The sequence below is a fragment of the Triturus cristatus genome, chromosome 3_1 (assembly GCF_964204655.1).
Source record: "Triturus cristatus chromosome 3_1, aTriCri1.1, whole genome shotgun sequence".
In the NCBI taxonomy this organism is placed as follows: domain Eukaryota; kingdom Metazoa; phylum Chordata; class Amphibia; order Caudata; family Salamandridae; genus Triturus; species Triturus cristatus.
In genome coordinates this window covers 148,118,477-148,133,267 of record NC_140583.1, presented here as the reverse complement: position 1 = coordinate 148,133,267, position 14,791 = coordinate 148,118,477, and the positions used below count along the sequence as shown (strand labels likewise).

The 14,791-nt window shown below is 45.5% G+C and overlaps 1 protein-coding gene across 1 annotated transcript in view; it reads right to left on the bottom strand.

Annotated features, from left to right (window-relative positions):
• Positions 1-14,791, bottom strand: part of NELL1 (neural EGFL like 1) — a 3,594,225-nt gene that overhangs the window by 1,779,516 nt on the left and 1,799,918 nt on the right. The gene's annotated exons all lie outside the window — the stretch shown is intronic.

Below are 14,791 nucleotides of genomic sequence, written 5' to 3'. Positions count from 1 at the left end.
CATCGTTGTGGAAGCAATTCGCATCGCCAGGGGAGAGGATTGACGTCGCAGCAGATGCCGCCGCATCACTGGGAAGCGTGTCTCAGGGCCAGTCGCGGCTCATCGCCGGAGAAGAGGATCGACGTCGCATCGGACGCCGCCGCATCACCGGGAAGAGTGTTGCAGGGCCTGTCGCAACTCGCATCGTTGTGGAAACACATCTCATCGCCGGAGAAGAGGATGGACGTCGCATCAGACACCGCCCCATCACAGGGAAGAGTGTCGCAGGGCCTGTCGTGGCTTGCATCGTTGTGGAAGCAATTTGCATCGCCAGGGGAGAGGATTGACGTTGCAGCAGACGCTGGGCATCACTGGGAAGCGTGTCGCAGGGCCTGTCGCAGCTCGTATCGTGAGGAAACATCTTGCCTCGCCGGAGAAGAGGATCGACGTCGCAACAGACGCCGCCGCATCACCGGGAAGCGTGTAGCATGAAGAAGATAGCACCATCTTTGTTTCTTTGCACCAGATCTTCAACGCATTACCGTCCTTGCAACACTTTCGTTGTCTTGCGTTACGCATCTTAAGGTACATTGAACTCTGAGTGTCACATTTACCATCTTAAGAGAACTAAGCTAATTCTACCATTTTGAAGTAACAGTATTTTGGATTTGTGTTGTTTGTGGTCTTGTGATAAGTCTATATAAAGAATACTTATTTTTGATATAAAACATGTGTGGTGTCCATCTGTAGTGTTGTCACTTGATTACTGTATGTGTTCACAAATGCTTTACACACTGTCACTGCCTGTCTGCTCGTGCCAAGCTACCAAGGGGGTGAGCAGGGGTTATTTTAGGAGTGTACCCCCTTACCCTGACTAGACGCAAGGGTCCCTATTTGTCACAGGTACCTACCTATGCCAATTAGAGACCCCCAAATCTAACAAAGGTGTACAATAAACCAAGTGCAACTAGAACTCATGAACTTCCCAGTCTAAATCAGGCACATAGTCACTGTGAGATGTACTCAGCCGGATTCTCTGGAAGGTCGAAGGGTAAGGCAATGCCCCGCTAATACCAGGGGAGTGGAAGCCAGACCTGTCTGGCTCTGGGAGGTCTCGGCCAGTGTCTTGGTGTTAGTTATCATATTCTGTGTGAATGTCAGGGTGGTTTTCATCGACTCACCCCCAATGTGTAAAAATATGGTAACCACTTCCACCCATTGTACTACCAGCGGAGGCTTACGAACCCCCCTCCGATTCTGGCCCCAAAGGGCCTTCCCTTCTGCTCTTGCCCAGCTCTCAACCACAGTCTGCCACGGCTATGGGGCGGGCCAGTTGGGGACTTCCAGTGGCTGCAATGATTCTGTGGGCAACGCCTATTGCGAGGTCCATGATCCTATTGTCTGCCTTGCTCTCCGGCTGTCTGTTCTACAGGCCCAGGAGGTATCTCTCTGCCTTAGGTGCTTGGTTTCTGCCAAATGTGTGGTCTATATCATTCATCACCTGGGTCCAGAAGTGCATGATTGCTGGGCAGTCCAACACCATGTGCATGAAGTCATCATCAGTAGGGGCAAAAGGCATTCTCAATGTGAATCATCATGTTCAGCCTGTGGGGCTTAAGGTAGGGGCCATGTAAGTAATTGAACTGTGGGTATTTAAACCTGGTATTGCGGGTGGATGTGTATGCACGTGCTAGAGGTTTGTCCCAGTCTTTCCCCACAAATTGCCTTCCAATGTATTTTCCCATCGGGCATGTAGGGCCGGTATGGCATATACCCTAATTACCCTCATTCTGTAGAGTCACAAGACCATGTGGCTGGTTGTTGAAATGCTGTGGGCTCGACTGTGCTTCCGTGCACTTCTGCTCTGTCTGTATACTGGTTTGTAATGCACGGTGATGCTGTTAATTTTTGTTAATGCATCTCCAAAATATGTGCTTTTTGCCATAATGGGTCAAGGTGGATATGCCATATTATATCAGTAAAAGCGACTGTGGAGAAGCCTGGTAAAAAGATGATTTATTATATATATTTTACATGTCTCAACATGGAAGAATTATATTTGTACACAACATTCGTTATTCAAGATACAAGCAGATATTTTTGGAAACATATTCGTACATTTTCAAAAACAAATCTCTAAAGTTGGAGATAGAATTAGTGTATTTTAAGAAAACGCAAAGCTGTTATTTCGGGGAAATGTGCTTATCTGTTAAAAGCGAAAACATAATTTTTACATTAACAGAAAATTTACGTTTACAGAAAATGAATAAATATTGCTTGAGATAAATGAAAGCATGCACAGTGGATTACCCAATAATATGTTTGTGATCATTTACATTGATTTTTTATCATTTACTGCTGATGGTACTGCATCGTTCCTCGGTCACACAGGACATTTTCTTATGAGTGTATTTTATTTTCTATGTAACCTTTTTAGCACTATCCATAACTGTTGTTGAAGTCCTGCAACAGTAAGGTCAGTGTAACATATATTTGCTACATGGCTCTGAGTAATTGTCATGTTAAGACGTAGGAGCTGTTTACCAATTCACTTTCTAGTCCTTCAAATTCCTGGCAGATTCCCTGTCATATTAGATGATAGATAATTCTCTATGAAGTGTCGATAGAAATATGAAAGGAAATGGAAGGCTGAAATGAAGGAAAGTATATTTGAAAAATTGTAGTAGATTGTGTTAATTGGAGACTATGTGGAAGGTCTGTAAAACATGTGGTAATTCTTTATTAAGAATATGTGAAATGCACTTTGTTCCCCATTTTGAAAGGGAATCTTTTGGGGTAGTACCCCAAGCACCACCGAGGAAGGTTGGACTTGTTGTTCATACCATGTAGTATTGACTCATTAGTATCGCTCCAGAACTTCATGCAAAAGCTAAGGGCCAGATGTACAAATAGTCTACGCAACGTATGATGCGCTGTGCTGCAGTGCGTGAAGGTGCGAATGCAGAACTACACCATATTTGCTAAGGAGTGGCACAGATTTGCTATCTCCCTGTGCTGGTGCACTTTTGGCGCCCAAGGCAGGCATGTTTGTGCCTTAGTACAAGGGAGTTTGAATTGTGGTTGGCATAGTTTTTGTGCAGCAAAGCTCTCTTCCTGTACAAAAACTAAGCCTCCCTTCCGGTACAAAAACTGAGCTATAAGCAGTTTTCCTCTTTGTAAGTGTGCTATAGAATGCAGCAGACATGCAAAGAGGGAAAAACTAAGCTTGAAGCAATTTACCTCTTTTTATGTGTGCTGAAGAATGCAGCACTTACCCAAAGAGGAGAAAACAAGGAGAAATGAAAACATTTCTCCTCTTTCCATCTGCCTCAGGGAACTGCAGGATGTTCGTGCAAATCCCTGTCTAAAATTCTTTGTAGGTAGGGATTTGCTTCAAAACCCTTAGCAGGTTGCATGAGAACACCCCCTTGACGCAAAGTAATGAAAAGCAGCACATTAAAAATCCCACCAGAAGACTTTGCATCAGATCTACTAAAAAAATTAACACAAAGCCAATGCAAAGGCTCCCAAAGTCTGGAACTAAGTGTTCAATTTCCATGTAAAATGTATATTCCATATATTGTTTTAGAACTTTTTTTCCAGTGGCAGCTTATTTACACATTCTCATGCCCCCCTACCTCAAAGTTCACGAACTGTCACTATGTATGACTCCTTTTCAGGTGGAAATAATGAGCTCTCTCCAAATCTTTTTGCCCTGAAAGTTGATCTAGAAGAGTTGCAAAGATAGAAGAGGGACATAGATGTAGAAGAGGGAAATAAATGAAGAGAGGAAGAAAAAGGCAACGCAATAAGAAATAATGCGAGTGGAGATGGGGGATGTGATTTGAAGTGGGGCTAAAAGAAAAGAGGAAATGCATCAGATAGTAGACAGAAAAATCAAGTGATCCGAGGATAATTGGGAAAGGAGGAGGTAAAATGGTACATTCTGGTCTGACTTCTAACCTTGGCTTCTCTTTTCATGCAATTTGTGCCATTTTAGACAAATCGTTTTCTCTGTGCCTTTGTTCTAATCTGAACATCTAGAGACTATTGAATTCAAATTGTGCACAGTACCTAGCTGGCCCAATGTTACTGGATTAACCAATCGCCTGTCCTTTTAGCTGACACTATCTAGATCTTTGACCTCTCCCTTTATTTATTTTTTATAAGTTTTGCCCAGCATGTGCAACTGGTCTAACCAGCATAAATACTGATTGGCCTGGGCAGGGTGCTGTAGGATAAAAACATGAATGCCCGAAGGTAATCCCCTTAGCAGAGGTCTAGCCTACTATCAGCGTGTGCTCGACAAGTATATACCTATTGGTGGATAACAAGGCAGCTATGTTTATGAGCAGGATGAAACAAGGAGCAGGATGAAACAAAAAGTGGGATAGCTTATTAACAATAATGCTTACACAAAAATAAAATGGATGTAAAACGTTTTGGATCGTTAACATTATAAGAAGAAAAGTTTATAAATTCAATGTAAGAATGGCATGTATTTTTGTAACGAGTGGGTGCCACCTCCAAATGAAATATTTCAAGACTAGTGCGCATGACCAAGCATGGGGATGTGTAAGTTGAATGTCTGAGTTGAACCCTCCAGAGTTAGTACACAAATAATTCATTGATTAATCACTTTTCTTCCATAGAAGGAGCCCAAGGCAATCTGCAGCACCATGTGTCTTCCTGGATCATGAAACTGACTGTGACAAGCCCAACAGAATCCTCCATCTGTAGGATTCTGTCTCATATCTAGCCACTCCTCCCTCAGTTTCACCTGTGGTCCAGGCATGAGTGATGAGCTGCTACTATTCATGCATTTCTGTGCCAAGGTCAGTCCACCCAAATGGGGGCTCTCATGAGTGTATTTCTTCTATGTTGTAACGACAATTAAAGGATTAACAGCGGATGACATTAGATATGGTGCAAAAGCTTACATTCACAGCACCCCAAATTAAAAATGCAGTTCCATCGAGCATTGCAAGTAAATATTTGTAATTTACTTTATTAGTGGCACCCGAATAACACAAACCTAGCCCTGCCGGTCAGCAGAACACAAGGGTTACATGCTAGTGTGTGTGTGGGGCCAGAAGAATAATGGATTTTGAAAACAAATCATTGGGATAAATCATAAATACTGGAAGATCCCACACTCCATTTTCTATATAGCACCTGCATACAAACTTGTACATAGAACAGAGGGCTTTCAAAAGACAAGCAGGGTTTTATTTTTAATTAAGTCGAATCAACATTAAATTATTTCTATTTTCAATCAAATTTTTCTTATTGCGCCGCTTAGTCTCTCCATGTATATATGCTGATTGGATGGATAAGGTTGATAAAAAACTTGTATTAATGTTTTCTCCCCTCTGCATAGATGCACTGAGACAGATACAGGGGTGTACTGCAGGAAGAACTAAATATATTCGAAAAGAGAGTAGGCATTTTAGCCCTTTCAGTTCGGTACATTTCCTTATCTTGCAAATGTTTCCTTAAGTAGATCGCAGAATGCTTTATTGGAAGCTGCATAGATAATTTCATAAGCACTCAAGCTTAAAATCCAATAAAACCTCCTTAATCAGATGGAAAACAGGGACTTGAGATGAAAATAACAAAGCGTGTCCTCCTACAAAAGCTTATCAAAAGAAAAATATTTGCCTGCTGGTTGTCAGTTACTATAACTCGCCTTTTTTTGGGAGATGGAACTTAATCTTATTTTTCCGAGCTTCAAGTATACAAAAAACTCATAGATATATACACACACATATACGTACCCTTTAGGGGTTTACTCTCTATCTATATATTTTTTTTCTTACATCAATCCACTTCAGCTATTCGCTGTCTTGCACTGTGAGTGATGACATTTTTGTCTGATGGCAAAAGACACACAATTGATGGACAGAATGCAGAACAAATCAAAACATTCACCCCCAGTCAAAAGATCTGGGTTAAATCCATCATTCTTTTGCTCACCATGCCACCCCAGTTTAGACCTGGCCATATGCAAATCAATCTTGACCCTATGCCTCATGGGAACAGTCCAGCCCGAACTGCCAAGCCAGGTCCTCCCTGGACCGGAAACAAGCATCCTAGGACCGGTTTCAGGGCTTCACCCCTCTTCAGCCAGGATAGCTTGATTCCAGTGGCAAAGTGAGCCCAGGACTCACATCTGAGCATACCAGGCGCACTTAGGGTGAGAAAGCAAAAGACACACAATTGATGGACGGAATGCACAACAAATCAAAACATTCACCCCCAGTCAAAAGATCTGGGTTAAATCCATCATTCTTTTGCTCACCATGCCAACCCAGTTTAGACCTGGCCATATGCAAATCAGTCTTGACCCTGTGCCTCATGGGAACAGTCCAGCCCGAACTGGGCCTCCCTGGACCGGAAGCAAGCATCCTAGGACCGGTTTCGGGGTTTCACCCCTCTTCAGCTGCCTCATGGGAACAGTCCAGCCCGAACTGCCAAGCCAGGTCCTCCCTGGACCAGAAACAAGCATCCTAGGACTGGTTTCGGGGTTTCACCCCTCTTCAGAAACCGGTCCTAGGTTGCTTGATTCCGGCCCAGTGAAGATATGGCTTGGCATTTCGGGCTGGACTGTTCCCATGAGGTACAGGGTCAAGACTGATTTGCATATAGCCATGTCTGAACTGGGGTGGCGTGGTGAGCAAAATAACGATGGATTAAACCCAGATCTGTGACTGGGGGTGAATGTTTTGCTAATGTGCAACATTCCGTACATCATTTTGTGTGTTTTGCTGTTCGCCCTATGTGGGAAGGGTATGCCCAGACGTGGGTCCGGTGCTCACTACGCCACTGGAGTCAAGCTATCCTGGCTGAAGAGGGGGGAAACCCCGAAACCGGTCCTAGGTTGCTAGATTCTGGCCCAGGGAAGACATGGCTTGGCAGTTCGGGCTGGTCTGTTCCCATGAGGCACAGGGTCAAGACTGATTTGCATATGGCCATGTCTGAACTGGGGTGGCGTGGTGAGCAAAATAACGATGGATTAAACCCAGATCTGTGACTGGGGGTGAATGTTTTGCCAATGTGCAACATTCCGTCCATCATCTTGTGTGTTTTGCTGTTCGCCCTATGTGGGAAGGATATGACCAGACATGGGTCCCGTGCTCACTACGCCACTGGAGTCAAGCTATCCTGGCTGAAGAGGGGTGAAACCCCGAGACTGGTCCTAGGTTGCTTGATTCCAGCCCAGGGAAGACATGTCTTGGCAGTTCGGGCTGGACTGTTCCCATGAGGCACAGGGTCAAGACTGATTTGCATATGGCCATGTCTGAACTGGAGTGGCGTGGTGAGCAAAATAACGATGGATTAAACCCAGATCTGTGACTGGGGGTGAATGTTTTGCCAATGTGCAACATTCCGTCCATCATCTAGTGTGTTTTGCTGTTCGCCCTATGTGGGAAGGGTGTGCCCATACGTGGGTCCCGTGCTCACTACGCCACTGGAGTCAAGTTATCCTGGCTGAAGAGGGGTGAAACCCCGAAACCGGTCCTAGGTTGCTTGATTCCGGCCCAGGGAAGACATGGCTTGGCAGTTTGGGCTGGACTGTTGCCATGAGGCACAGGATCAAGACTGATTTGCGTATGGTCATGTCTGAACTGGGGTGGCGTGGTGAGCAAAATAACAATGGATTAAACCCAGATCTGTGACTGGGGGGTAAATGTTTTGCCAATGTGCAACATTCCGTCCATCATCTTGTGTGTTTTGCTGTTCGCCCTATGTGGGAAGGGTATGCCCAAACGTGGGTCCTGTGCTCACTACGCCACTGGAGTCAAGCTATCCTGGCTGGAGAGGGGAGAAACCCCCGAAAATGGTCCTAGGTTGCTTGATTCCGGCCCAGGGAAGACATGGCTTGGCAGTTCGGGCTGGACTGTTCCCATGGGGCACAGGGTCAAGACTGATTTGCATATGGCCATGTCTGAACCTGGGTGGCGTGGTGAGCAAAATAACGATGGATTAAACCCAGATCTGTGACTGGGAGTGAATGTTTTGCCAATGTGCAACATTCCGTCCATCATCTTGTGTGTTTTGCTGATTTTTGTCTGATGACCTGTACATCTGCCTAAAAAGGAGTGCACTTCTATCCCAGGTCTACTGAGCCCATATAAACTATTCATATTTTTAATTACTATTTACGTGTGTCATTTATTACTTATTTTTCTTTGCAAACACTTGCCCACCACTGTTAGACGGTGTACCATTAACAGGAGAAACCCTAAGAAACCCTACATAAGACTTGGTATTAAATTTAAACATCAGCACTGTCTCTCATTACAGTATAATTCAAGCAAATATAAGAAATAAACAATGGACTTAAAGCTTGCCCCCAGATCACTAAATTGTCATCAATTGAGGCATTGCAATGTCCTGTTAAAGCATGACACCAATGCACTGGGATAAAATTCCTGTGCATTTTTTTGTTTTTTAAAATCAAACTTCAGCATTGGGAAATGCAAGAAATTGGGTCACTGATTTAGGGGGGTAAAACCCTACTTAAGCAGCAACCCAAATCTTGTCATGGTGAAACACAAGCAACCCTCAAATGAACCTGTTCATACTTTTCTGGTATGCAGCACTTAAAACAGTAATAAAGTGAAAACACAACACAAAAAATGTAGAAAAATAGAGTAATATTTATTAAATTATTTTACACCAAAACAACAAAAATCCAATGAGTAGAGCAGAAGATATGCAGGCTTAAATATGTGGGTAAAAATAGTGCTGAAAAGCACAAAGCGACAACTGTGGTTATCTGGTTGCACCGGACCGGGACAAAGTCAAAAGTTCAGGCTGACTGTGATGAAGCTTAGGCCCACTATGAGGACCAAATTAGGCCTTCTTACAAATGTACCTTAAGTTCTGGATGTAGAGTGTTGCACCATGCAGCGGCAGTCCAGAGGAGCAATGCTAGGTATGCGTCTAGAATGCATCGCGCAGCAGTGGTTCTGATGCCCTGTGAAGTGGGCTTGCATTGAGGCTGCATTGCAACACCGGTTCTGAGGAAAGCTGCGAGATGCTGTATTGAGTTTTTGTCACACTCCGTCGGTTCTGGTGGTGATCGCAGCTGGGCTGACAGAGCACCATTATGCCCACTACCAAGGGTTCAGGACTGAAAGGTGCCAATTTGGGGGTTAGGACTCAGGCAGGCAGAGTCCAGGCACAGGATTCAAGATGGTTGGAGCCTTTTCTGTCCCTGGAGTTCTGATCAGGAGGCCAGACATGTAGTCCTTGGACTCACTCTGGTGGTCCTGGGTTTAAGGTGCAGTTCCAGTTCTTTTTACTCTGGCAGTAGGGCAGCCGAGTAGGTGGACAGCAGGGAGGATCTTCTTGCAGCAGAGAAGCACATCTGTCCTTCTTCTAAGTATTCCACAGGGCCAGATGGGATCTGAAGAGTGGGTCTGATGGTTCTTTTTAATACGTAGTTCCTTGTTTGAAGGAGGAGAAGTGTTTAGAAGTCCCCCTTTCAGAAGTGCTAGGAATTTCCTGCCTCCCTGCCCTGGCTCCAGCCTGGCTTCAAGCAGAGTAGCCTACTGTGAAATCCTTTATGTGTGAGCAGGACACAGCCTATTGAATTGCAAGTGAGGATGTGTCCAGCTCCGCCCCCATATTGCCTGAGATGGCCCATTCAGACACACCTAATTCCTCTATTGTGGGGCTATCAGGGAGGAATGTAAAATAGCCAACTGTCAATTAGGCCAACTCATGTGACCCAGGGACAGGCACCAAATAGTTATGACAGGAAAGATCCAACTTTCTAAACGTGGCAATTCCGAAATTGTGACTTAAAATCAAACTTTACCATTAAAGAGGATTTTAAATTATAATTTCTTAGATCACCAAACATTACTTTCCTACCTGCTCCCAATCAAACGTTAGCACTTACTAAATGTAATAAGCTAACCCAAACGTTATCCTATGGGACAGATAGGGTTTTCACTACCAGGACTTGTCAAACTTAAAAGTACATGTTCAGCTTTTTAATTACAATGCACCCTGCCCTCTGAGCTATCTAGGACCTATCTTAGGGGTGACTTATATGTATTAAAAAGGGAGTTTTAGGCTTGGCAAAGAGGTTGTTGTACCAAGTCGCATGGGCAGTTTAAAAATGCTAGCATGCTACAATGGCAGGCCTGAGACATGTTCTATAGGGCTTCTTAAGAAGGTGGAACAATAGGTGCTGCAGGCCCACTGCACTGCATAGTAGTATTTAATTTACAAGACCGGGTATATGGTATACCACTTTACTAGGGACTTATAAGTAAATTAAATAAGCCAATCAGGTGTAAGCCAATTTTACCATGTTTTTAACCCAAACACGGTTACAAGTGGTAAAGTGCACAGATTCCGAAGCTCAACAGAACAAATTCATCCGAAAGATGAGGGGTGAAGTCAAAATATTTGCGGGTTGAACAAGCAAATTATTTTTGAGCAGGGACAAGCAACAGAACACCCACCTAGAAAAACCTGCAGCTGCTTTAACCCCTTCGATGCTCATGACGGAACGGTTCCGTCATGAGCATCGGTTGGGCTGTGCTCATGACGGAACCGTTCCGTCATGAGGACAGCCCCTGGGGGAAGCGCTGGCGCTCCCCCCCTTGTGCATCGATCGTGCCCCCACTTACGGGGGTGGCAGCGGAAGAGCTTCCGCTGCCACCCCCGAGCCCCCCCACGCTTCCTGATGACGTCAGCGCGCACAGCGCGCGCCGGCGTCATCAGGAAGCGTTGGACGAGCTGGAATCCATTTCTTCCAGCGCGTCCAAGGCAGCAGCAGGTAGGTTCCCTTGTCCGGTGGGGTCCGCGGGGGTGATTTATTTTGTATTGAGGCATCGGGGGAGAGGAAAGAGTATTTCCTCTCCCCTGATGTCTCAATACAGGGCATTCCTGCTCCACGATCGCGCACAGCGTCGCGATCGTGGAGTAGGGATGCCCCACTAGACACCAGGGATCTGTTTCTTGGAATTTGGGAAGCGACCCCTTAGGCAAGGGTCGCTTCCTTGGGGTGCAACATTTTTCGAAGTCTTTTCTGCCCCCCCTGGGGGCAGATCGGTCCGCTTTCTGCCCGTTTCTGCCCCCAGGGGGGGCAGAAAAGCCCACTAGACACCAGGGATGTCGTTTATGTTATGTAGGAAGCGACCCCTTGGGCAAGGGTCGCTTCCTTGGGGGGCCAAATAATTCGAAGACTTTTCTGCCCCCCCTGGGGGCAGATCGGTCTTCTTTCTGCCCGTTTCTGCCCCCAGGGGGGGCAGAAAAGCCCACTAGACACCAGGGATGTCTATTTCGTTATGTAGGAAGCGACCCCTTGGGCAAGGGTCGCTTCCTTGGGGGGCAAAATAATTCGAAGACTTTTCTGCCCCCCCTGGGGGCAGATCGGTCTTCTTTCTGCCCGTTTATGCCCCCAGGGGGGGCAGAAAAGCCCACTAGACACCAGGGATGTCTTTTATGTTATGTAGGAAGTGACCCCTTGGGCAAGGGTCGCTTCCTAGGGGGGCCAAATAATTCGAAGACTTTTCTGCCCCCCCTGGGGGCAGATCGGTCTTCTTTCTGCCCGTTTCTGCCCCCAGGGGGGGCAGAAAAGCCCACTAGACACCAGGGATGTCTTTTTCTTTATGTAGGAAGCGACCCCTGGGCAAGGGTCCTTCCTTTGCGGCCTAATTATTTAGAAGACTTTTCTGCCCCCCTGGGGGCAGATTGGTCGTCTTTCTGTCCGTTTCTGCTCCCAGGGGGGGGGGGCAGAAAAGCCCACTAGACACCAGGGATATAAATATTATTGTAGGAAGCGACCCCTTGGGCAAGGGTCGCTTCCTTGGGCCCCTAAATTTTTTGAAGACTTTTCTGCCCCCTCTGGGGGCAGATCGGTTTTATTTTTTTGCTGTTTCTGCTCCCATTGGGGGCAGAAAAGCCCACTAGACACCAGGGAATTAGTTCAATTAAAAATAGAAGTGACCCCTCGCTTCCAGGGTGCAATTTGTTATATGTATTTGGCTCACCCGCCCCGGGACTGAGTAGCCTTTTTTTTCCTGCTGTTTTCTGCCCCACCTGGCACACAACCCGATTGACCATTTGGGTAGTGACATGGCATGTTATAATGTTTATTGTTATATTTTTTGTGATTTCCAATTGTAATGTTTTTTTTTTGTTTACTTTTTTGTTCTAGGTGAAGGCTTTTCTTCTTTTCACGTTGACGTTTTGTTACTGGTGGTTCTGCTGTTTGTGTAGTTTGGTAAGAGACTGTTTTTTTGTACAATGTAAATGTGTTTGATTTCTCTGCCTGTTTTTCTTTTGCAAATGGTGTAATAATAGCAGTATGTTTGGTTTTTGAGTGTCAAAAACTTTTTGCATTGGTGCTCGATGTGTATTTTGTTGTCTTGTGAGTAATTTTTTTTTTTTTCTTCTTTCTAGTTTGATATCGTTGGTCTTTGCTGTGTCACTGCAGAGTTTGTTTCTGGTGAGTGCAGCTGTCTCTTGTAATTGGATTGTATAGTTTTTGAGTACATTGATCTTTGTGATAAAAGGTACACATTTCTTTACTTACTTGGTTTGCACATTGTTGGTTGTTGTTGACTTGTTTGTGCAGTCTTCTATCTTAGTAAGTATAATGGCTAGCCGCAGGATGACTGCTCAGCAGGTTGTTGGTTTGCTGTTTGAGTCTTCCTCTGATATTGGTTCAGAGACTGACTCTGCTTCTGAGGGAGAGGAGGCAGGGGACGATTCTGGCAGTGAGTTTTCTCTCCGTATGGGGTCATCGGATGATGAAGATACTCTTAGTGCGGATGAAGTGCCTGTGTTAGAGGAGGAGACTGATGTGCCGATAGTGCGGCAAGAGGCATCTGGGCTGCAGCCTGCGGCTGCAAGGCTTCCCGTTGGTGTAGTGCGGCAAGAGACATCTGGGCTGCAGCCTGCGGCTGCAAGGCTTCCCGTTGGTGTAGTGCGGCAAGAGGCATCTGGGCTGCAGGCTGGGGCTGCAAGGCTTCCCGTTGAAAGTGATGACCTCTGGGTTGCCCCTGGCATGGTGCAGCCGGAATTTCCAGAGTTTACTGGTGTTCCAGGGTCTAGAGTGAATACTGAGAACTTTTTGCCTGTAAATTTTTTTCAGTTGTTTATGGACGATGTGTTTTTGGCAGAGATTGTTGAGCAGACTAATTTGTATGCCGAACAGTTTTTGAGGGACAACAGTGCCAGTCTTAAGCCACACTCTAGAGCTACCCGGTGGACTCCCACAAATGTTGAAGAGATGAAGAAGTTCTTGGGTTTAACTTTTTTGATGGGCTTGCTAAGGAAGCCATCATTGGCTTCATATTGGTCTAGCAGTCCCTTGATGGCAACGTCTATTTTTCCGGCAGTCATGACTCGTGACAGGTATTTGCTTCTGCTTCGGATGATGCACTTTGTTGATAATGGTTTAGCGTTGCCACGAGATCACCCTGATTGTGACCGTCTTTTTAAGATTAGGCCTGTCCTTGATCACTTTGTTGATCGATTTTCTGAGATTTATGCCCCTGGTAGAGAAATTGCAGTGGATGAGTCTTTGGTGTTGTTCAAGGGCCGCTTGGTTTTTAGGCAATACATTCCTAGTAAGAGGGCACGCTATGGAATAAAGCTGTATATGCTGTGTGACAGTAGGACTGGATATGTCTCTAATTTCAGGGTGTACACCGGTAAGGAATCTAGGTTTAACCTCCCTGGTTGTCCGTCCACTTTTGGAGTGACTGAGAAAATTGTTTGGGAACTTGGTAGAGGATTTTTTAACAAAGGCCACCATTTATATGTAGATAACTTCTACACTGGTGTGCGGTTGTTCAGGGAATTGGCCAAAGTGGACACTTTTGCTTGTGGCACAATCCGCTGTAACCGTAAAGGTTTTCCGAAAGAACTTGTTTGTCAAAAGCTTGTGCGGGGACAGTGCAGTGCGTTGCGTTGCCAGGAGCTTCTTGCTGTGAAGTTTACAGACAGGAGAGATGTCTACATGCTGACTTCCATCCATGATGAAAGCACTGCACCTGTGACTGTTTGGGGTCAGGTCGCTGAAGCGCGCAAACCTGTGTGCATTTTAGACTATAATAGGCACATGGGTGGTGTTGACAGAGTAAATCAGAGGTTGGAACCTTACACTGCTCTTCGTAAGGCTTACATTTGATACAAGAAGTTGGCTATCCATCTTTTCCACTTGGCAATGTTTAATGCTTTTGTTGTGTTCCAGGATTCTTGCCCTGAGTCAAAGATGACTTTTGCTAAGTTTCAGGAGTCTGTAATAGGCAGCCTTGTTGTAGTGGAAGCGGCAAGTGTTCCTAGAGTTGGACTGGTGGAGGATGTTGCTAGATTGAAAGAACGCCACTTTCCAGATCACATTCCTCCCACACCCGCAAAAGATTTTCCCAGTAGGAGATGTAGAGTCTGTTGGCGAAGAGGTTTGCGGAAGGAGAGTCGTATGTACTGCCCCGATTGTCCCTCTCATCCTGCACTGTGTCTCTCTGCTTGTTTCAGAGCGTACCACACGCGTAAAAATTTCTGGGAACATTCATGAGTGGTAAAGTGAACTGCCTGGTCTGTATTCTTTGGAAAATATGATTCTGTTTCAAGGTTGGTGTTAGTGCAATGTATTTAGTTGCTGATTTTCTGTTAGAAGATTTGTATCTATTTGCAATTTGTTTGTGTTTTTATTTTTTTCTAAAAAAATCCAAAATGTGATGGCGGTGTGTGTAGGCTTGCGCTTGGCTGTTGGTGTGTGTGGACTGGCACTTGGTTGGTGGTGTGCGTGGAATGGTGCTTGGCTGACGGTGTGCGT